Source organism: Tamandua tetradactyla, chromosome 5, assembly GCF_023851605.1.
Source record: "Tamandua tetradactyla isolate mTamTet1 chromosome 5, mTamTet1.pri, whole genome shotgun sequence".
Lineage (NCBI taxonomy): Eukaryota > Metazoa > Chordata > Mammalia > Pilosa > Myrmecophagidae > Tamandua > Tamandua tetradactyla.
The window spans coordinates 135,670,159-135,692,646 of record NC_135331.1 but is presented as its reverse complement, the minus strand read 5'-3'; the positions used below and the strand labels follow the sequence as shown (position 1 = coordinate 135,692,646).

Here is a 22,488-nt window from a genome sequence, read left to right as displayed (position 1 = left end):
TCTGTCTGATTCCAGTTTCAGCACCTCTGCTATTAACTGTATTTGGTCATGATATTTTAATCTCTTTTAGACTTAATTCATTATCTATAAAATAAAAATGTAAGACAGGATGATAACCATCATTCTTTCTAAATACAGCTGCAGTGGGACCACCTTATAACAAAGCCACTTTTATTTTTGTAACCGAACACTTTAGATGGTATTCAGTCCTGACCTATCCCACAAACAATTTTAGTCTACAGCTAGTAGTATTACAAGGAAGTTCTAATTTGAGTATATAATCACACTCCATGCCCACAGGGTTGGATATGTGATTACATTTGATGTTATAAAGCAGCTTTGAGCTGGTGATAGGTTAATGTGAAAAGGATTAAGGCTTGCTTTGACAAGGGCTGACATCTAAAAATTAAATTTAATGTTAACAGCTAGAATACTCAAGAAAATAAAAAGTAAGTAAGAAATACAAACGGAGTTACACTAGTGCAGGTGAGTTTTTTTTTTTTTTTTTTTTTTTTTTAAAGACAGAGAGAAGGAAGGAAGGAAGAAAGGGAAACATCTTTAAACATTTTCTTGTTTTATTGTATTCTGTTTCTCCGTTTTTGTTACATGGGCTGGGGCCGGGAATCGAACCGAGGTCCTCCGGCATAGCAGGCAAGCACTTTGCCCGCTGAGCCACCGCGGCCCGCCCGCAGGTGAGTTTTAAAGGCATGTTGGAAAAGTTTAGAAGAGTTTCATTCACTGGCTAAAAAGGGCAGAGATGGCAATAATTCTCATCCATGATTACAAAACATAGAATAAATGCCTTAGGTGGAAGATTTCATCTTTCAAGGTAAGTATTGTGCCACTGGTAGCATTTTTAGAGAAATGATTAATCCTGGAGGTTTTTTTTTTTTTTTTTTTTTGGTAGCACTTTTTTCAGTTTTACAGCACTTGAAGAAACATATTAATATTTAAAATCAAGATCTGTTAAGTCTCAGGAGGCAGATTTATTTTTCTTTCAGTGTTTTTGCCAGAAAATTAACCTACAGGTCTGAGGAGAACATATAAATTTTGATTAAAAAGTTCTTTGATGGCTGACATGGGATGCACCTCAAGATATATGGTGAGCTGCGAGGGGGTGATATGAACCGATATCCACAAAATATCCATAAATTCCTTTCTACCTGATGGTTCAACTGTATCAGAGCTGAGTGGAGGGAGCTTATTGAAAATGCAGATTCCTAGTTCCCACTCTAGACCTACTGAAGCAGAAACTCTGGATTGGTGCCTAAGAATAAATTCCCCAAGTGATTCATATGCTTCCAAAGCTTGAGAACAACTGACCTATTTTCCGACCACCCTCAAAATTCTTTAGGCCATATCACACATCTTATTTTTACTGTAAAAACACTTGTTAAGCACTGTCCTACAATGGGCTGTATAGTGGGTATGACTAAGTTTCAGGTCTCTAGTCCAGAAGGTCTAGTAGGTGAAACAAACATGTACCCAGGCTCTTCACGCTGCCTGAAATGCCTCCACCACCCCCTCACACTGTGGTCTGGCTAAATTCCTTCCTTTTCATTCTCAGGACCCAGCTGCAGTATCTCTTCTCCCTAAGCTCCTAGAGCAGAGTTGATTGGTGGCCCTCCACTGGGCTATTATTTGGACTCACTACAAAATATAAAAACTGCTAAGTGCTACAACAACACATTTCAAACTGTCTCATTTGTAAGACTGCTCACTCGAGGGTAAGGAGCATCTCTTATAATTTTATCCCCTGTTCCTTATAGAGTGCCTGTGACAGAATAAACAACCAATAAATACTTGTTGAACGATCATAGAGAGTTAACAGGAGTTTTGAGGTGATTGAGTTTTGGCAATAGCATGGATTTTCTGTTAAGATACACTACAATTGAAAAACAATATAATAGCCTTCAGCAGCTACAGAAACCCACATTGCCTTTAGCAGGCACTTTTACCAGATGCACTGATAAAACCACCTCTTCTATGAAAAATTAAAGGGTGAACCTGGGAAGCTTAAGTACTCTAATAGATAGAAGCCTGATTTGCTTTTCTTTAATAGTTCTCAGGGCTTGGTGAGGGCATGCCAATATGTTAGTTAACTCACTGCCATTAAGAATGCTTGTTTTCCATCTCGAGACAGAAAAAGCATTTAACAAAGTTCAACATCATTTCAAGATAAAAACACTTAACAAACTAGGAATAGAAGGGAACTTCCTCAACTAGGTAGAAGACATCTATGAAAAATCCACAGCTAACATCATACTTAATGGATGCTTTCCCTCAAAGATCAGGAACAAGACAAGGATGTCTACTCTCACCACATCTATTCAACATTGTGCTAGAGATTCTAGCCAGGGAAATTAGGCAAGAAAAGGAAAAAGAAAAGGCATCCAGATTGAAAAGAAAAAAGTAAAACTATCCCCGTACACAGGTGGCATGTTCTTACATATAGAAAATCATGAGGAAGCCCCTAAAAAACTAGTATCAAAAAGAGCACAATACTTAGGAAAAAGTTTAACAAAAGTAATTTATACTCTGAATACTATAAACCTTGTTGAAAAACATTAAAGATCTAAATATAAATGGGGAAACATTCCATGTTCATGGATCAGAAGACAACATTATTAAGCTGACTTAAATTGTTAAGATCTCTGTGCTGGTCTGAAGCTGTTATGTACCTCATAAAAATCATGTTCTCTTAATCCCTCTTTGTGGGGGCAGACCTGTTGTGGATGGGACCTTTTGGTTAGATTGTTTCCATCCCCAAGACCAAGGTGGGTCTTAATCCCTTGCTGGAATCCTTTATGAGAGGATGAAAGACAGATACAGAGAGAAGAGAGAGAAACCAAGGGAAGGAAGGATACAGAGAGAAAGAAAACACCCCAGGAGAAGCCAGAAGGATCCACTGGAGCTGAGAGAACCATTTTGAAACCAGAATCCAGGAGAGAAGGACCAGCGAACATTATCATGTGCCTCCCCATGTGACAGAGGAACCCTGACGGCTTACCTCAGAGAGGGTATCTCTCCTTCAATGCCTTAATTCAGACATTTTCATGGCCTTTGAACTGTAAATTTGCAACCTAAAAAATCCCCTTTATAAAAGCCAATCCATTGCTGGTATATTGCATTCCAGCAGCTTTAGCAAACCGAAACAATCCCCAAACTGATCCATAGATTCACCTCAATCCCCATCAGAATCCCAGCTGACTTCTTAGGAGAAATTGACTAGATGATTCTAAAAATAATATGTAATTACAAGGAACCCTGAATAGCCAAAACAATCCTAAAAAAGAACAAAGTAGGAAGACTCAACTTATTGATTTCAAAACGTAATAGAAACCAAGGGTAATTAAGATGGGTGGTACCGACATCTGGATAGACATATAGATCAATGGAACAGGATTGAGAATCCACAGATAAACCCATATACATCTATGGTCAACTGATTTTTTTTCACAAAGAGTGCCAAGTTCATTCAAGGGGGAAAAAGAGTCTTTAACAAAGGGCAATGGGATAAATGGATATCCACATGCAAAAGAATGAAGGCCTTTCTTTTATAGTATAAGTGTATACCTTATACTATATATAGAAATTAACTAAAAATTAATCAAAGAAGTAAATATAAGAGGTAAAACTATAAAACTTTTACAAGAAAACATAGGAGTAAATCTTCATGATCTTGGATTTGGCAAAGGGGTCTTAGATAACATACAAAGACCATTAGCAACAAAATTAAAAATAGACAAACTGGGCTTCGTCAAAATTAAAATTTTGCTTCAAAAGACACCATCTAAAAAGTGAAATAACAACCCACAGAACAGGAGAAAACATTTGCAAATCATATATCTGATAAGGGACTTGTATCTAAAATAAAGAATTTTTACAACTCAATAATAAAATGACAAATAACCCAATTAAAAATTGGGTAAGGAATCTGAATAGACATTTCTCCAAGGGAGATATTCAAATGGACAAAAAGCACATGAAAAATACCCAACATCATGAGTTATCAAGGATGTGCAAATCAAAGGCATAATGAGATACCACTTTACTCCCACTAGAGTGCCCAGTGTTAAAAAGTCACATAGTAACAAGTGTTGGCGAGGATGTGGAGAAATCAGAATGCTCATACACTGCTGGTTGGAATTTTAAATGGAGCAGCTACTTTGGAAAACAGTTTGACAATTCCTCAAGCTATTAAACATGGAGTTTACCTTATGACCCTGCAATTCTACTCCTAGAGAAATATCTAAGAGAAATAAAAATATATGCCTGCCCCAAAACTTATATATGAATCGTTATAGCAGCATATGGAAACAACCCAAATGTCCACAATGTGAAAAATGGATTAAAATGTGAAATAACTATCAAATGGAATATTAAACATAAAAAGGAGTGAAATACTGATACAGGCTATGACTGGGGTGAACTGTGAAAACATTATGCTAAGCAAAAGAAGCCAGTCACAAAAGCCAGCATTTTATGATTTTATTCATATAAAAGTCCAGAATAAAGAAATCTTTAGAGATCAACAGTAGATTTGGGGTTGTTGAAGCCTATAGTGGGGCAAGGGGAGGAGGAAGAATTGGGGGATAGGAGGGTGATAGCTAAAGCATAAACGATTTCTTTTCTAGGTGATGAAATGTTCTAAACCTGGCTGGGGTGATGACTGCATTATCTGTGAATACAATAAAAAACATTGAATTGTGTACTTTAAAGGGTTGGATTGTATCATATTTGAATATCTCAACAAAGCTGCTTTTTTAAAAAAACAATTTTAAAAAAGGATATCTATTTTTACTTTCAGCTATTAACGTCTTAAAGTCTCTGATAAGTGTAAAGATTGAGCTATGTCTCTCTTGCTATGAGTCTTCCTGGTATTCCTTTGCTGTACCTAAGCTTTGTACATCAAACATGAACATACTTTATTTTTTCTAGAATTGAAAGTCTCTAATATTTTAAATTTCAAACTTAAGCCCCCTAATTTTACATAGTCCTCTACCCAGAGGCTTTATAATCTAAGTTTATACTTTACAGTGGTAATTGCCATTAAGAATTCTGCTAAATTATCATATTTCAGCAATTGTAAGATGCATATTTTTTCACATTTTACATGGTTGAAATCAGGTTTGTCTTAAAACCAAAGATGTCTTTTTAGTGAAATACAGTAGCTTTATTTTTACCAATAGTCACTTTAAGGAATCACAAATTACGTAAATGTTATATCTAAAGCTTATATATAAAAACATTTGCTAATAAGAGAAATGAAGAAAAATTCACCAAATTTCGACATATAAATCTTCCAAGGATAACACAGAACAGTGTATTTCACAAGTGAATCTCTGAAACACAAACTTTAAAGCATATCTTCATCTTTTCCTTCTATACCCAAAGCTATGGTTTTGTGAATTGTGCAGCTTCAGAAATTAAAACTGTGACTTTTTTTTCCAAATTATATCCACTGACGACTTCTCTTTGGGTTAAGGAATGTGCCCTGTAATAGTAGTACTTGAAAGAGACAGCCCCAGAAGTAGGAAATGAGGTGACACTTGGTAGTTAAACTAGTTAAAATTATCACATAGGATGAAAGTAGCTGTACTGGTCTGAATCTGTGGTGGACCCCAGAAAAGCCATGCACTTTGATCCTCATTCAATATTGCTGGGTGGGAGCATTTTGATAGTTTCCATGAAGCTATGACCCACCCAATTGTGGGTGGTAACTTTTGATTAGATGATTTCCATGGAGGTATGTCTCCATCCACTGAATGTGAAGTTGCTTGCTGGAATCCTTTAAAAGAGGAAACATTTTGGAGAGAGTCCTTTTTTGGTAGAACCATGTGAAAGCCAGCAGATGCCGCCATGTTCCCCATATGTCCTTCCAGCTGAGAGAGAAACGCTGAAGGTCGTTGGCCTTCTTGAACCAGGGTATCTTTCTCCAGATGTCTTTAATTGGACATTTCTATAGACTTGTAATTGGTGCATTTTCTCAACCTTGGAACTGTAAGCTAGCAACTCATTAAATTCCCCTTGTTAAAAGCCGTTCCGTTTCTGATATATTGCATTCCGGCAGCTAGCAAACTAGAACAGTAACTATCTGTAAGAGATGTTTTAAAACATTTCCTGGCTGGAAAACTTTGGAAGCATACATGTTCAATCAAGGTGCTAGAGAGTGATCACAGAAAGGCTAGACCAGAGCAGAGGGTGAACATAATCAAAGGGGCCGCACTCGTTTCCATGACAAAAAGCCTTCTGTGGAGGTGAGATGACAGAATTCTAGAAAAGTGAAGCCCCCAAAGCAAAACTGTGGAGAGTTTATCTCTCAAGGAATAGGCACACTGAGTTCTGGCAAACTCAACTATTTTAATCCTGAAAATGTTATTCCTTCTGTGGGCAGGGATAGTTCACAAGACTACCACATCCTCAAAAACTTCTTGTGCTCTGAATACCACATTTTTAAAAAATCACTAAGATATTCTATCAATTTAATAACCTATTTAATAATGGATTTTCAGGAAAAAATAACACACACATCAATATTAGTATAAATGCATCTGATTTCAGAAATAATGAAATAAACTAGAAAGAGAGATGGTGAACAGAGACGGCTAACTGTTTTCTCCAACATCCATTTCCTCTTTCTTCTTAATAGCAAAACGCTAGTTTTATTCAAGACAGCAGTACATGCAGTTAAAGATTAAATTTTTCAGACACTTTAGAAAGCAATTATAATAATAAATTCTAATTAATGTGACATAAGTGAAATCCAGTAAGATTTGTCTTGCTCCCTCCTTCCTGCTTCCTGCAATATGGAGGTAATGTCTGGAGTGTTAGCAGACATCTTAGGCCTTCAAACAACTTGAATATGGAAGATACCTGCTGAAGATAATGGAACAGAGAAATAGAAGGGTAGGTTCCTGATGATCCCAACCAGCACACCAGTGCTGGACTGTGTACTCTCAGACTTCTTTAATGTGGAAGTAAAATATATTTCTATCTTGTTTAAGCCACTGTATTTGGGAGTTTTCTGATTTGTACAACCAAACCTAATCTTAGCTGATATATATGACGATTCTACTTCCCTAGTACCTGGTTCCAGGTAGGGGTGCCCAGGAAAGTGGACATACATCTTTTCTAGGGGCCATTAGAAGGGAGTATCTCTTATAATTAAAGAAGAAATAGTTCTTTTATTTAAGCATTAGTTTCTTCTGAGTTGCGTTGTTATATGTCATTTGGGTTACCATACGTGGTTAATTCTTGGGTGCCCTGAAAGAGTGGATCTGGGGTTCTAAAAAATTGAAGGGCATCTATGAGGCCCTGCTTCATTGGCCAACTAGCCTGTCTTTCTGTATTATTTCTATATTACCAAATTCTGCCAATAGCTTCCACAGTTATCCCTATTATACATAAATTTAATTCTATACTTAGAGAATAAAACACTTTTCATCATATGAAACCAAAAACCTAAGCAGTTTTAAGATGAGAAGCTATCTGGTGTCTAGCACAGTACTGGCACATAGTTCTTCTTGAATCAGAGAGTTCATGCTATGTAACAAACAATGTTAAAAACAAGTGTCTGAAAACAAGTGTTTATTTCTCATTCACATATCTGTGGTTTGGCTGAGTTTCAGCTGATTTAGGCTAAGCTTTGCTGGGCTTGGTGCCAAGCTACAGTTTTGGTTCTGGTCTGCTTCATATGTCTTTCTTCCTCCTAGGATCAGACACTACCCAAAGCAGGTTTTTCTCATGGCAGAAGTAGAAGCACATGCCAAGCCTCTGCTTACATCACATCTACTAATGTTCCATTGACTAAAGCAAGTCCTATGGCCAAGTCCAAAGTCAAGGGGCAGGTAAGTACACTCCTACCATTCTGAGCCATTGTCAAGGGTGTGAATTTGTAATACCACTACAGGGGAGTGAAGAATTGACAACAATTAATCAATCTACCACCATTCTCATAACAAATTTATTAGATGAATGAATAAATATGGTGGCGATTCTAGCTTAAATTTGTTGTAGCAACTGAATAGTTGTTCAATTGAGTCTGACACTCAGGGCAATGCTGGGAGATGGGTAACAAAATTCTGAGACCTGTAAATTTGAAGGTGAGAGCAGGGGTACAGCCATATTTGCATATTTATGGTATATAAACCATAACCCAACAGGAATAGTGAGGGTAAGCAATTGGAGACAAAGAAGACATTCTAGAATCAACAGAGTGTACAAAGTAAAAACATACTATCATTACAAGATAGTAACTTGGAAAAATGATATTTCCTGTTCCAAATTAACCTAGACTAGCTACCGTCTTAACTCACTCCTCAAAACTTCATCATTACTTACTGAGAAATATATAAATGCATGTTAGAAATACAGTTCTGATTTTAATAATGATACTCAAATAAAAATTTGATTCACTTTATGGAAATTCATTTGACAGAATGCATCTATTTTGCTTTGAAATAGTATAGTAATAACCCAGACAGAAAGCCAAGCTTCTGCAAGTAACTAAGTAACATCCAGAGAACAATTTAGGCACTACGGAAAAATAGAGCTCTAGGAATAATCACCACCAGAGAGGAAACCAAGCATCGTGATTAAGAACACAGGCTCTGGAGCCTTTTATTATGGGTTCAAATCACAGGTCAATAACTTTGTGAAAAGGGAATGACAATAATACTTATCTCTTAGGCAGTGATGAGAATTAAATAAATTATATAGAAAGTGCTTAGAACATAATAAGTACTCAGTACATGTTAGCTATTATCATAGACTGATATTCCTATCTTCTCACCCTTTGGTGGACCAAAAACAGCATATAACATTTAAGAATTAATGTCCCATAATAGGTTGAAGTGCTCCCCTAGTGAAGAGTTCAGCTTTGCATAGGTTATAAGGTGAAGACCTATGGTAAAGGATTGTAAGCTCTTACAGCAGTCACATTTATTCCAGAGTTGTAACTGTTATACATAAATTCTGAGATGCTCAGCTATTTGTTATAACATGGTCAGTCCCTGGAATTTTGGGTGTTTATGTGACACCTGAGACTCAGAGCTAGAGTTCTGCAGCTATGAAAGTCAGCATTACCCTATATAGCAACTGCTAAAATCACCAAAAAAGTGATCAGACTTCAATTACAGATATGAATAAAGATGATTTAGTTAGAACTAGGATAAATCAGAATATATGGTAAAGGATGATATCGACTATATTTTAAAATTTCAACTTCTGTGTTAGGCCAAAGGAAGAGATGTTTATTTGGTGAAAATTTATATTTTCTGTAACACACTATCTATTCTAACTTGTATGGTTAGCTTTTTTGAACATTATAACCACATGGAACTTTGAATAAGGAATGAGATCTTGTTGGTTTGTACAAGTTGGTGTGATGCTCCAATACATCCTGGAGCAATCTCAGCAGAAGGTTAAAAAGTATTTGCAAACTCCCCTTGAGGGACTGGGGGGAAAGTTGGAAATGTTAAACTTCCCAACCTGGGGAATTCCTGATATTCTCACAGTCATTGGGGACTGCCAATTTGATGGACCAAGCCCTCAATTTTGGGGCTTGCTTTTATGAAACTTATTCCTGCAGAAGAGAAGCTAAGCCTGCTTATGATTATGCTTAAGAGTCACACCCAGAGAACCTCTCTTGTTGCAAAGATGTGGCCTCACTTTCTAAACCAATTCTGCAGGTGAACTCACTACTCTCCCCAATACGTGGGACATGACTCCCAGGGGTGTAAATCTCCCTGGCAAAGTGGGACATGACTCCTGGGGATGAACCTGGCCCTGGCATCATGGGATTGAGAAAGACTTCTTGACCAAAAGGGAGAAGAGAAATGAAACAAAATAAAGTTTCAGTGGCTGAGAGATTTCAAAGAGTCAAGAGGTCATTCTGGAGGTTATTCATGTGCATTATATGGATATCCCTTTGCAGTTTTTTTGGTGTATTAGAGCAGCAAGAGGGAAATACCTGAAACTGTTGAACTGTAATCCAGTAGCCTTGATTCTTGAAGATGATTGTGTAACTATAGAGCTTTTAAGGTATGACCATGGGATTGTGAAAACTTGTGACTGACATTCCCTTTATCCAGGATATGGACCAATGACTAATTTTAAAATAAGACAAAAAATAAATAAAGAATAGGGGGGTATGGAGGGGTAATGGATGTTCTGGTTGTTCTTTTTTTACTTTTATTTTTATTATTTTAATTTTTTTATGGAGTAATGAATGTTTAAAAATTTATTGTGATAATAAATGCATGGCTATATAATGATACTGTGAACTACTGATTGCAGTTTGGATGATTATATGGTATATGAATATATAATATATTGCAATAAAAGAGATCAGCTTTTGCGAAATGTGCATACATATAAAAATGGCACAATATACATACATTATCAACTATACATATATATTTTTATTAATTCACTTTTTTGGAAGAAGTTGATTCATCTAGAACCTCCCTCTTTAACCTCTGTGTCCTCTAGTCCTCCAAAGCAATTTTTGGTAAGCCAATGCAGAAAGTATATTTGACCTGTCTCCAATGTTGAGGAGGTGATGGTTGATGTGTTTTCCACTATAATCCAGGCACAGAACATAAAGGGAAGTGCAGGTCTGTAAAGTCTTTCTGATCAAACTTTTTGTTTAAGCCTATGGACAGAAACATGACTGGGGTCTTTCAACAAGCAGAGATGTAGTCGTTGGCTAGAAATATATTTTCAGAGTGAATACAAATATACACTCTCAAAACCATCTGACTTCCTCTTCTGGGAACGAACAGTCCAAAGACACACCATTTGGCAGTTTTATAAAATTAACTTAGAAAAGTAATTATTTGTATCTCTCTATTGGGTATTGATTTATTTAAAACCGATATTGATGAAATAATATGAAAACAAATAGTTAAGAAAAACACTGAGAGCACCAGCATACATTTTTCCTGTGATTTCTATAAAAGTCTACACTTTACCTCCTCTAAGAAGCCCTTCCAGATTTTTCTTAAAAGAATTAACTTTGTTCTCCGTGATGATTTTCATAAAATTCTGTGTGTATATTTATTCCAGTCTTTCCTAGTATTAATTCTTTAGCTATCTATATCACTTCTTAGCTTCTGAGTTCTTGGAAGGCAGAATGTCTATTTAATGATTATAATTATTATTATAACTATCATATAAATAAATATTCTTATATGGTTTACAAATGGCTCCTACATAACTTTTCTCATTTGTTCTTTATTCCCTCCTTAAATCCCTATAATCACCGTATTCTTTCAGTACGATGAATGATATCTGTATATTTAATAGGTTTTTAAAAATATTTGTTGGGTTTAATTTTTAAAACCTGGATGTGTATATTGAATTAAAATGCTGCCAATTTCCTGAATTTTGCCCTCTAAATCAATTAAGAAAGAGAAAAAATTTCATTTACTTTGTGTACAACCAATACATTAACTACAAATCATGATCTCATAGGATAACTATCCTAAACGATGAAAGCTTTCTTCCCCATTATCTACTCGAAGTAATCTGGTTCTTTCCATCAAGGCCTTCTATTTTCATGGGCAATTTAAAAATCACTTACAACTCTAGCTCACCTCTTATATAGTTCTTTAAGACAGCTGTAAGCAGATTCTACACTGTCAAAATCATTACTTATTTTCATTGGACTCAAATTGCCGATGATTCTCTGGAGCATAAAGACCATTCAAAATGAAATGGAATGAGAGGGCAGCTAAGATCCAGAAGTAGATTTTTTTTCTTTATAAAAAACAAAATTTTAGAGGAAGAGCACTTAGGAGCTAATATTATTGGAATGAGAGATAAGGCTTCTGAAGAAAGAATAAAACAGAATAGAGTTGAGTATCAGAAAGAGAAGCAATGTATTAATAAATGATTAATGGGGTACCCTCATTTCACAGATCACTCCCTCTCCTCAGCCACTGCCAAGCTGCGTTTGGTGCCTGAAGGAGAGAGAGTGATAGAGCTTGCAGTTTCTTACCTTCACACAGGGCGATATGCCCTGGTAGTTGCAGTAGATATTGCTGTATATGCCACAGGAAATGCCAGCCTAACAGATGGATCTGGAGTCGTTGCTCTGCTAATTGGGCCAAATGCTCCTTTCATTTTTTACTGAGGGCTTTGTGGGATAAACACGGAGCATGTCTATGGCTTCTTATTTTTTTTTGGTGGGGGGTGCATGGTCCAGGAATCGAACCGGGATCTCCCACATGGAATGTCCATGACTTTTACAAGTCTGAAATGCTCTCCAAATATTCTGTAGTAGATGGAAAACTCTTCACAGAGTGCTACCTCAGTGCATTAGACTGCTGCTATTCTGTCCACTGCAAAAAGATCCCTGCCTAGTGGCAGAAGGAGGGAAATAATATTTTACCTTGAATGATGTTGGCTTCGTGATCTTTCCCTCATCATATTGTAATGGGTTCAGAAATCTTTCGCTCAGACGTTGCTGAATGACGTCCTTCGTGACCAGAGCATAGATAAAAGTAGTATCTATAGTGGCCTAGAAGCCTTTAGGGATGTTAAATTAGAAGATACCTACTTCGATAGAGATGCGGAAAAGGCATTTTTGAAGGCTAGTTTTGACCTCTCTAATCAGAAAACAAAGGCATATTTGCCTGTATCAAATCAAAATGAAAATATGCACACATCTTCAGTATCTGGTTCTCTTGCTTTTGTTCTCACACAATACTCACCTCAGCAGTTGGCAAGCAAGAAGACTGGAATGTTATCTTATGGTTCTGGTTTGGTTGTCATCCTGTAGTCCCATCAAGTTACACAAGATGCTACACCAGGATCTGCTCTTAATAAAACAATAGCCAATTTGTGTGTGTACTTAAAGTTGTGTGTGATTAAAAGGCAAGTTTTAATCCAGGCTTGAATCAAGAACTTGTGTGGCACCAGCAGTCTTTGCTGAAAATATGAAGGTCAAAGAAGACACTCATCACTTGGTCAACTATATTCCCCAGGGTTTAACAGATTCACTTTTTGAAGGAAAATGGTACCTGGTTAAAATGGATGAAGAGCATAGAAGAACTTATGCTTGGCACCCCTCTTCAAATGATGACAGGCGCCCCTCTTCAAATGATGACACTTTGGATGAAGAAATAGGACTTGTGCATTCAAATGCAACTGCTGAGCATATTCTAAATCCTACAAAGAAAGTGCCAAATTCTAAGTCCTACTAAGAAAATGCCAAGACTACAACAGCAGCAGAACCTGGAGCAGCTGTCATTAGTAATGGGGAGCATTAAGACACTTCTGTGAGGTATAAAGGCTCGGTGTAGGTTGGGGTGGGCAGTGATGTGGGTAAGGTTGGGGGAATGGGATGTCTTGGGACGATTTTAAAGAATTACATGTTGCCTAAATTTTTATGTGACTGACATGGAACCTAGAAAACTATTGTGTTCTTTGGAAAGTCTTTTTGCTCAATTTGCTAGCATGCTTCCTACTGTGGTTTAGCCAATGCTAAATGTAGTTGAATGATTTTAAGGGCTCTCTAAAACTTTATACCTCTCTGGCTATTTGTATGCATGAAGTTTAGTTTTTTAAATGTGATTTAATGGATTATGTGCTTCTGGCAGAAGAAAACAGAAGAACTATTGTCCAATTTTAATTGTTTCTAAATACATAAAAATTTTTAGTGCTTTAAATGATGACTGAAAGGACCTGCGGTTTTTTTGCAAAAAGTTCCCAGCTTGGGGAACGTGATGTTAAAATGTGATGCGCACAAAACCTGTTTGAAAATGGCAATATATATCTTTTTTCTAAAATTTGTAAATCTTGAAGGAAGAGTAAAAAGGACAGTAACGCCAGTTCTAGAAATTGGAATGCTGTCTTAAATCCAGCCCAGCAGTAACTGGAAACTATTGTAATGAACTCTGTGAACAGAGATGCTAGTGTTGAACAGTCTCCTAATATAGAAAACACAGTACATTTGGGAGTTGTGGACATAGCTCTAGATTTGTTCCTGAATAAGTTCTAGGTTGCCTTTGCTAATCAACATTGAGATGTTATTGGGGCTTTGTATGAGGGTAGTTTGTTGTTGCAATTTTTCTTAGCACCTTATCTAAAGGACAAATGAAACCTTTTTCCTGGCTGCCTTTTTAAATTTAAAGTGAAAAGGTAACATAGGGGCAGGGCATTATTTGGTTACTTTAGATGCTCAGTGTTATAAATTCAACTTAAAGACTGACAGCCCAAGTTGTAAGGTGTAAGTGGCTTTTTTTTTTAATCTGCTCAATGAAAATAAGCAGGTACAATCTAAGTTTTTACATAGCTTGCCTGGCTAAAAAGAGTATTACACTTCAGGATCTGGAAGTAGGATTTATAAAGCGTTCTGAGACTTTCACCTTAAAACAACAACAACAAAAAGCTCTCACATGGGGTGAATAAGACTAGTTAAGGTTTGTAGATCTTTTTTGGTGCTGAATATGACACAAGTCTTATAGATCGTAAAATAAGGTAGTTGGAACTAATGTACAGACCTAAATTTCTAAAATTTTATTTGTTCTTAAATTCTGTGAAGTTTCAGTTATCTAAAATACACTTAAACAAATACGAAATGTAATGTTTCAGATTGCAAGGTAACATGGAATGTGTTTGCAAAATATCCGGTCTAATATTAACTAGTGGTATTTGTATTTGCATGTCATAATTTGTTAAAATGCCTTCATTTTTAACATCTGATGATTAGTAATGTAAATTCAGATTTAAATATTGATAGGAAAATGGTGCATGTAATACTTTTGCAAATATTAGGAGTTCAGAATATTTTGAAAAAGTAACAACTTTTGGGTGCCAGGAAATGGGTTTTCTCGAAATTGCTGGCAGTGGGCAGGCCTAGTGAAACTGGCCCAGAGCATTAATTGTACACTTTATTAACAATGAGGTGAATAACCCTGAAATAAAGTTTTAGAGAAATAAAAATAAATTAATGGCATTAACATGTAAAGTACATTTTTGGTGTTTTGGCATTCCACTTGCAATTCAGATATTTTTCCTGTGGGCACTGAGAATGTATTACATGAAGTAAAACTGCCAACAGTAGTGGTTGTTTCCCCTTGGGCTGCATGATGGACATGAGCCTGTGTTAGGGAACGAGGAGAAAGATGAACAGGACACAGTGCCGGCTCACAATCTAATGGTGGAGATAGATGCCTTTGCAACACAATATTGTAGAAATCAGAATGACAGAAATGCTTAGATTGAGGAAATACAATTTTTTAAAAAGTGCCAAGGGAGCATAAAAGTGGAAATAATTAATTCAAACTTGGAGGACTAGGAAAATCATTATACAAGAATCAAAATTTAATTTGGGCCTTGAAGTGAGTAGGAATTAACTTGAGAGAACAAGAAGGGAAAGGGCATCCCAGTCTGAGGAAAGAGCAAGGAGGCATGCATATGAATGCCACGTTCAAGAAGCAGCGAGCTCTCCACGTGGCTGGAGTGTGGGGCCAGGAGAAGATTGTATTGAAAATTGGGCTGGGCTTCTATTGAACCAAAGGGTTTTGTACAGAGTGAGTGACAGCATCATATTTATGGTCCAGAAAGGCCCCCTCTGGCTGCATAGAGAGACGTGTTGTTCGTTTGTGTTTTTTTTTTTTTTTTTTTTTTGCATGGGTAGGCAGCCAGGAATAGAACCCGGGTCTCTGGCAGGCCAGGCAAGAACTCTGCCTGCTGAGCCACTGCAGCCCGCCAGGGAGAAATGTTTAGAAGGGAAAAACCCTAATGAAGAGCTTTAAGCTATTGCAGTATTCTAGGAATGAGAGAATAAAGTAGTGCTGTCTGGCAGTAAGTGACATTAGGATATAAGGTGGCAACAAACATAAAAACACCTTAGGAGATAAATTCAACTGGACTTAGTAACAGGCAGGTAATAAATGGGAAGGAGGAAGAAGTTGAAACCAAGAGGATAGGTTATAATTTCACAGAGTCTTGTATGTGGTGAAGTAATATACTAATTTCCTAGGGTTGCTATAAAAAAATTACCACAAACTTGGTGGCTTCAAACAACAGAAATTTATTCTCTCACAGCTTGGATGGCTACTGAAATAAAAGTGTGGGCAGGGTTGTGCTCTCTTTAAAGGAAGGAATCCTTTGTCTCTGACTAGCTTCTAGTGGTGGCCGGCAATCTTCGGCAATCCTTGGCAATCTTTGGCATTCTGTAGCTTGTAGCTCTTTAACCTCATTCTCTGCCTTAGTCTTCACGTGGTTTTCTCTCTTGTATGTCTGTATCTGTCTCTTCTCCTCTTCTTATAAGGACACTAGTGATATTGGATTAGGGTCCACCCTCATTCAGTATGACCTCACATTAACTTGATTACATTTGCAAAGACCCTATCTCCAAAGAAGGTCACATTCACAAGTACTAGGGGTTAGGACTTCAACATAACTTTTGGGGGACACAATTCAACCCATAATATATAGCAGTCAGGTACATTAACTGAGACATGGGGAAATGGCAGGCAAAGAATACCTTGAGAAGAACGAGGGGCAGTAGAGAGTGGTAACCAGCAGTCTGTTGAAAATATCACACCATCAGCATGAAGGCAACACTTAAATCCATAGGAGTGATCCAAACGTATTAGAAGGAGTAGCATTTTTTTAACGTTCTGGAAACGTTTATACTAATTGACAGACTGCTATTTATACTAATTGATAGATTGCTAGTTTAATTTCCATATTTATTAGGCACATCGTTAACTTCAGAGGCACTGAGATGTAAAATATAATGGATAGGTGTGTCCTCCTTTACCAGCTTCAGACACAGGGAGCTTCTATTATTCAAAATAATATGGCTAGCACCTCCTCAAACTCCTATGACAAGAGTGTCTTCCCTCTTCATTACTCAGTTCTAGACATCTGTCCTTACTCGGGTTCAGCAAGAAGAAATGAAAATGCCTCATAAACCCACCAGAGGCCCCCTTCTCCGGCGCACTGCCACTCCAGAAAGCTGGTGTCCCCGCAGTCCCAGCAGGCCACAGGGAGGACCACCCACTCTCAGAGGTCCACCTCCCTGAGACTAGCCAAGCTGAGCCTCAGGGCCCCTCCCACACTTTAAAAATAGTACATAAAATCAATTCCTATATGACTTTTTAAAATATTGAGAAAGAGAAGATGCAATTGCCTCTGGATACATTTTGTAAAGCAAGGTACAAAACTGTAAGAATAATGTGACCTTGACCTGTCAAAATATGCACAAAAAAAGGCATGAACAAACTACATGGGGGTGTTAACAGAGATTGCTTTGGTTAGATTGTGGACAAGTTTTTATGCTTTATCCTTTCTAGACTATTTGTATTTTCTAATGTGTGCAGTATTTCTATTATAATGTGGGGATAAAACATAACAGTTTTCCATATTAGTTGGGCTCAGCTGTTCTGAGCCTGGTGCTAATGAAACTAGATTTCAGGAGTTGATTTCTGTATCGGGTCATATTCCCCAAAGAAATACTCTGTTCCACAGACATTGACTAAATCACATTTTTAGGCAACTACCTTGAATGTGTGTGTCCTGATCCCAGAAGAAACTATGTAAGACAATGAAGATGATTTAGTGCAAATCCCACACCGCATTAAACAACAACTCAAAATGTATGATATGCTCATTATGAATCATCTTTCTACACGCAGGACAGCATATTTTTAAGATTAAAAAAAGAGTGATTCCTCAAGAAATCACCTAATAATATCTTATCTGGTTTTTGTATTTACAAGTTATGGCTAAATTATATTGTGATAAATTTGTGCTGAGATTAGAAAGGTCAAGAATAAGAATGGTGACTATGAAATATTAGAACAGAAACTTGTTTGAACATTTTATAATGAGACTGTATTACTTTTGAATTTAAAAAAAGGACAATTAAAGTTATACTCACAGGCTGGTAAAGTCTTTACATGCCAGTTAAACTATTTATAAAAACCTCTTCTATTGGCCCTTGGGAGGCCAATTCAGTGTCTCATAAACCTCTAATTTGAAATTACTGTTTTAGTAGGTGGGTATGCTGATTTGAAACTGTTGCTTTTGAATATTAAAAGTGATTGATCTGAACGCATGAAGATAACAAACTGGAGGTGTTATTTTATACTTACACATCAGAATTAAATTTATAATCTGTAGAGGAAGGGCCCTTCACTTTGGTTTTATCCTTAATTGATACTCTCTAGGAGATGGAAGTCTCCTTAATGCTCCCTAACTCCCAAACTGTATGTACCTCCTCAACATTTATTCATGACAGAAAACAATGAGAACATTTAAAATGCTTAAGGAGTAAGAATAACATCTCTCAGGATTTTTCATTTTTTAACATCTCTCTTACCCAGAATTTAGGGTGATTCTAAGTTTTTAAATTATGGTTATTTTTTGACAAGCAAGTATGTTTTTCCATTTTAATATCAGTAATTCAAGAAATATATATATATATATAATTGTTAATGCATTCAACAACAACAAAAAATTACAGAGCCAAAAAGTATAAATCCTTCTTTACCACCTCCAAGCTCCGATAATCTGTACCCTCTTCAGGAATAGCAATAATTAACAATTTGATGAGGATCCTTCAAAATTTTTTTGTGTTCTTAAACTCATCATTTTTGTTGCTAGTTTCTATTCTATTTTAAGCTGATATTTCTTACCCTGATTGTACTATCATTTATTTTCCCTCATTGATGGACATTTAAAGCAGCAGAATGAACATGTTTGCATCTTCTTCTTTGAGAACATGTGTGGATATTTCTCCAGGGTGGACACTTGAAAGTAAAATTGCTGGGTCAGGAAGAAAATGGATTTTAAAAAAGAAAAAGATACTATCAAATTTTCTCAACTTAGTTTTGTGCCAATTAATAAATCCATCAATAATATATGAAAAAAATCCTATTAGCCCACTCCTTCACCAATAATGAATACTATCAGCCTTGGTTTATTTTGTTTTCTTTGTTTGTTTTTGTATTAATCACTCTGAATCAAAAACAATATTTTAACATTTGCATGTAAACTTCCTTGATTACTAGTAAAGTTAAGCATTTTACATATATTGTCCATTCATTGAAATTTTTTTCTATGAATTGTCTGTTTATATTATCTTTTTCAGTTGGCTCATAAGAATGCTATATAATCTGTACAATATCCTTTGCCTATTATATTCCCCGTTTTTTAAATTTGTTTATATGGTCTATTCTGCATTGAAGTTCATAATTAAATGTAGTCATATTGTTTTAAAATGACATCCAGGTTTATGTTTCTCCACCCCTAAATTATAAATATTCCCCATTTTTTTCAAACTTGTTTAAAGTATACATAATCCGTACATAGTACTTCAAGATATATACTTACATCTAGTCATCTTACTGAACTCTCTTATTCATGTTATTGTTATTTTCAATTAATCATCTTCATTTTTTTTCCCGAGTGTAGGACTTTTAATTTGTCCCAAAGTCACTGAAGCAAAAATGATGATACAACATTCTACCTTTTTTTACAACCCCCCAACACACAAACTATTCGTAAGAAAAAAATGGTTTTGCACAAACTTAATATAAACTCGAAACTTACAGATAAGTGTAGCTCTATCACTCATCCCTTTAAAAAGTTTATATGAATATCCAGTCAAAATCAACAGGATATCTCCCTTGAAATCTTATTTAAATGTTATTTTCAAGTAGACCACAGGACTGTTGACTGTCTTGGAAGGTCCCCAGAAGGCTCTGTCATTGATCAGGTAATGGAGTAAAAACCCCAGAGTCCTTTCTTTCAAATGGAAGAGGGACAGACAGACAGGGACAGAAGAAACTATTCAAATTGTGTCTCTTTTACTTATGGCTTCTGGTATCCTGCTCCTCTGCCTCTTCTGAAGCCTATGGGTCCTTCAAAGCTTCCCCAGCCTCCACCACCACCAAATCCTCCTCGGCCTCCTCTGCCACCACCTCGGTCTCCAAATCCTCCTCTGCCTCCACCACAATCCCCCAAAAGCCTTCACCCTTAGGTTTGGCCCAGTCCAACTTAACTTTGTTTCCATCAATTTCACCATCTTCCATGGCCTCCTTGGTAACTTTAGCATCTTCCTCACTGTTGAAGTCTACAAAACCAGACTCTTTGGAGGATCCTGTTTCCTGGTCAATGACTATTCTGGCATGAATGGAGTCATCAAATGACTCCTTCAATGTCTCTTCGGTGGTGTCCTCAGACCCTTGACAAAAAGAGTTTTCAGTAGCTGGCTTCTTGCATTAGATGATCCCCTGGGCCCTTGCAACTCCAGCCTGATTGCTCTGCCCTCAATTTCTTTTTTATTACAGGAATTTATTTATTACAGGAATTCTTTAGTATCTCCAAATAAAGCAAATTCTACAAATGCACACCCTTTAGATTTGCCATTTTGGTTCTGGGGCACCTTGATAGAAGTTGCCCTCTCTATTTTCTGAAGAGTTTCTGCTATTGCAATGTAGGAAGGTTGTTTAAAACCAAAGTTTTCGATTCATTACTCTAAGTGCTATTCTTTCCATCTCTATAATCTTGGCTTTGCCCTTTCTCTCCTGCGTAGTACAGAGAAATGGATCACCCATCGATCTCTTTTCCCTGCTTTTCTTCCAATATTTTCTCTGCAACAGCTTCTGTCTTAAATTCAACATAAGCAATCCCTTTACTCTTCCCATCCATGCTGACTGATCTGATCTCCACAGCATCTTCAAACACTTCTTTTAACTCATCTCATCCTGAGTGACTTTGTAAAGCAGATTTTTGGCAAAAGTGTTCTGGCATTTCAATCTTTCTTACTGTCTTTTCCCTTTGGTTTCTCTAATTTAATTTCACTGCCTAAGACTTTTAAAACCGTGAGCTCCAAAGCTTTTTCCAAGTCTTGAGCACATTCAAAATCCACATAGCCAAACTTTCTAGGCACACCATTCTGACATCCAGGACAGCCAAATCATTTTTAGCAAAAAGGTCACTGATCCCTGTTTTAAATTCAAGAGCAGATCTGTTGAAATTCAGGTTTCCAACAAAAAGATTGAAAGCTGTAATTTCTAATGCCTCTACTTTCTGTTTCTTGGCTTCAGGAGCGGATTTCTGCTTGGACATTTTCTTCTTTCAATTTCCAGGTGCTTCTTTAACAGGCTCTTCCTCTTCTTCTTCCTCCACCTCCTCTTCCTTGTCACCATCCTTCTCCTAATCATCCTCCTCATCATCTTCCTCCATTGTCATCATTTTCTTCCTCCTCCTCATCATCCTCTTCAACTTTAGCCATGCTCTTGGCCCTCACAGGAACAGCTTTTCATAGGAGCTTTCTTTTGGCTAGTGTAGTTTCCAAAGCTTCTTCTTCAGAGTCATCTTTTTCATCATCCTTGTTGTCATCTTCATCATCAGCCTCATCCTCAGTCTCTGAGGCAGAAGCAGTAGCTGCTGCTTTCATCACTGCTGGCTCAAATTCATCTTCATCCTCATCCTCTTCCTTGCTGTCTTCCTCATCACTGTCATCCTTCTTGGCATTCTTACCATTCTTTGCCCACTTGGCTGGGACCACAGCTCTCTTCTTAACAGGGGTTGCCACTACCACTGCCTTGCCAAGGCGTGGCTCCCTTCTTGCCAGATGTTGCTATTGCTTTGGCAGGCGTAGCCGTCTTCTTGGCCAGTATGGCTGCTGCTTTTTTGCCAGGAGTGATGGCTGCTTTTTTGGCACATGTAACTGCAACCTCTTTTGTTGGAAAAACCGCCTCCTTCTTTGCTGCAGTTGTGATGGCTTTCTTGCCTTTTTTCCTGAGGAACGACAACCTCTTCTCCACTATCTTCTTCATCTTCTGGCATTTCCTCCTCATCACTGTCTTCTGCCACCTCCATTGGGGGAGGAGCCATTTTCTTGGGGTCACTTTGATTTTTACTGGCCTTCGCAAGCTTCACCATAATGGCAGCTTCTGACGGCGGAGTGTGGGGCGGTCGCATGGCACAGATGAGCCCTGAGAAACACAAGCAACCTCGATGGTAGCTTCAGATGCTGAAGATGCAGGAGAGCAGCCCTTGGCTGTCAGCTAGAGCTCAAGACTGAAGCAAAAGGCTTCATTTTTTTAAAAAGAAAGTTATATTACCTGCAAAAATAAAAAAAGCCAACATTGTTTCTTCCTTTCTAATATTTATACTTTTTATTCCTTTTATTTTCTCATTGCATTATCTTGGCTCTCCAGAAAAAGAAAAATGTTGAATGCAAAAATGATAGGGGCATCCAAATCTTATTTCTAACTTTAGTAGGAATGATTCTAATGTTACACCATTAAATATGACATATATCGTAATTTCCCATTCATATACTTAACAAGGTGAGAAATGGTCCTTCTACCTAGCTTAGGAATTATGTTTATTGTTGCTTTTTCTGAACTTTCAAATAGGGAATGGATGTCAAATGGTCCTAGGGACAAATGAATGAACACATTTTTAAATTACGAGCCATCCTTGAATTACTGAGCTAAGTTATACTTAGAC

The 22,488-nt window shown here is 37.0% G+C and overlaps 2 pseudogenes across 1 annotated transcript in view; one reads left to right on the top strand and one right to left on the bottom strand.

Moving 5' to 3' along the window:
- Window positions 1–13,277, top strand: part of LOC143683329 (hydroxymethylglutaryl-CoA synthase, cytoplasmic-like) — a 66,808-nt pseudogene extending 53,531 nt beyond the window's left edge.
- Window positions 13,278–15,660: 2,383 nt separating this feature from the next.
- The window catches only part of LOC143684882 (nucleolin pseudogene), a 101,227-nt pseudogene continuing 94,399 nt past the window's right edge, over window positions 15,661–22,488 (bottom strand). The window contains exon 7 of the transcript XR_013176233.1: window positions 15,661–22,097. The product of XR_013176233.1 is annotated as a nucleolin pseudogene (transcript). The remainder of the gene's footprint in view (window positions 22,098–22,488) is intronic.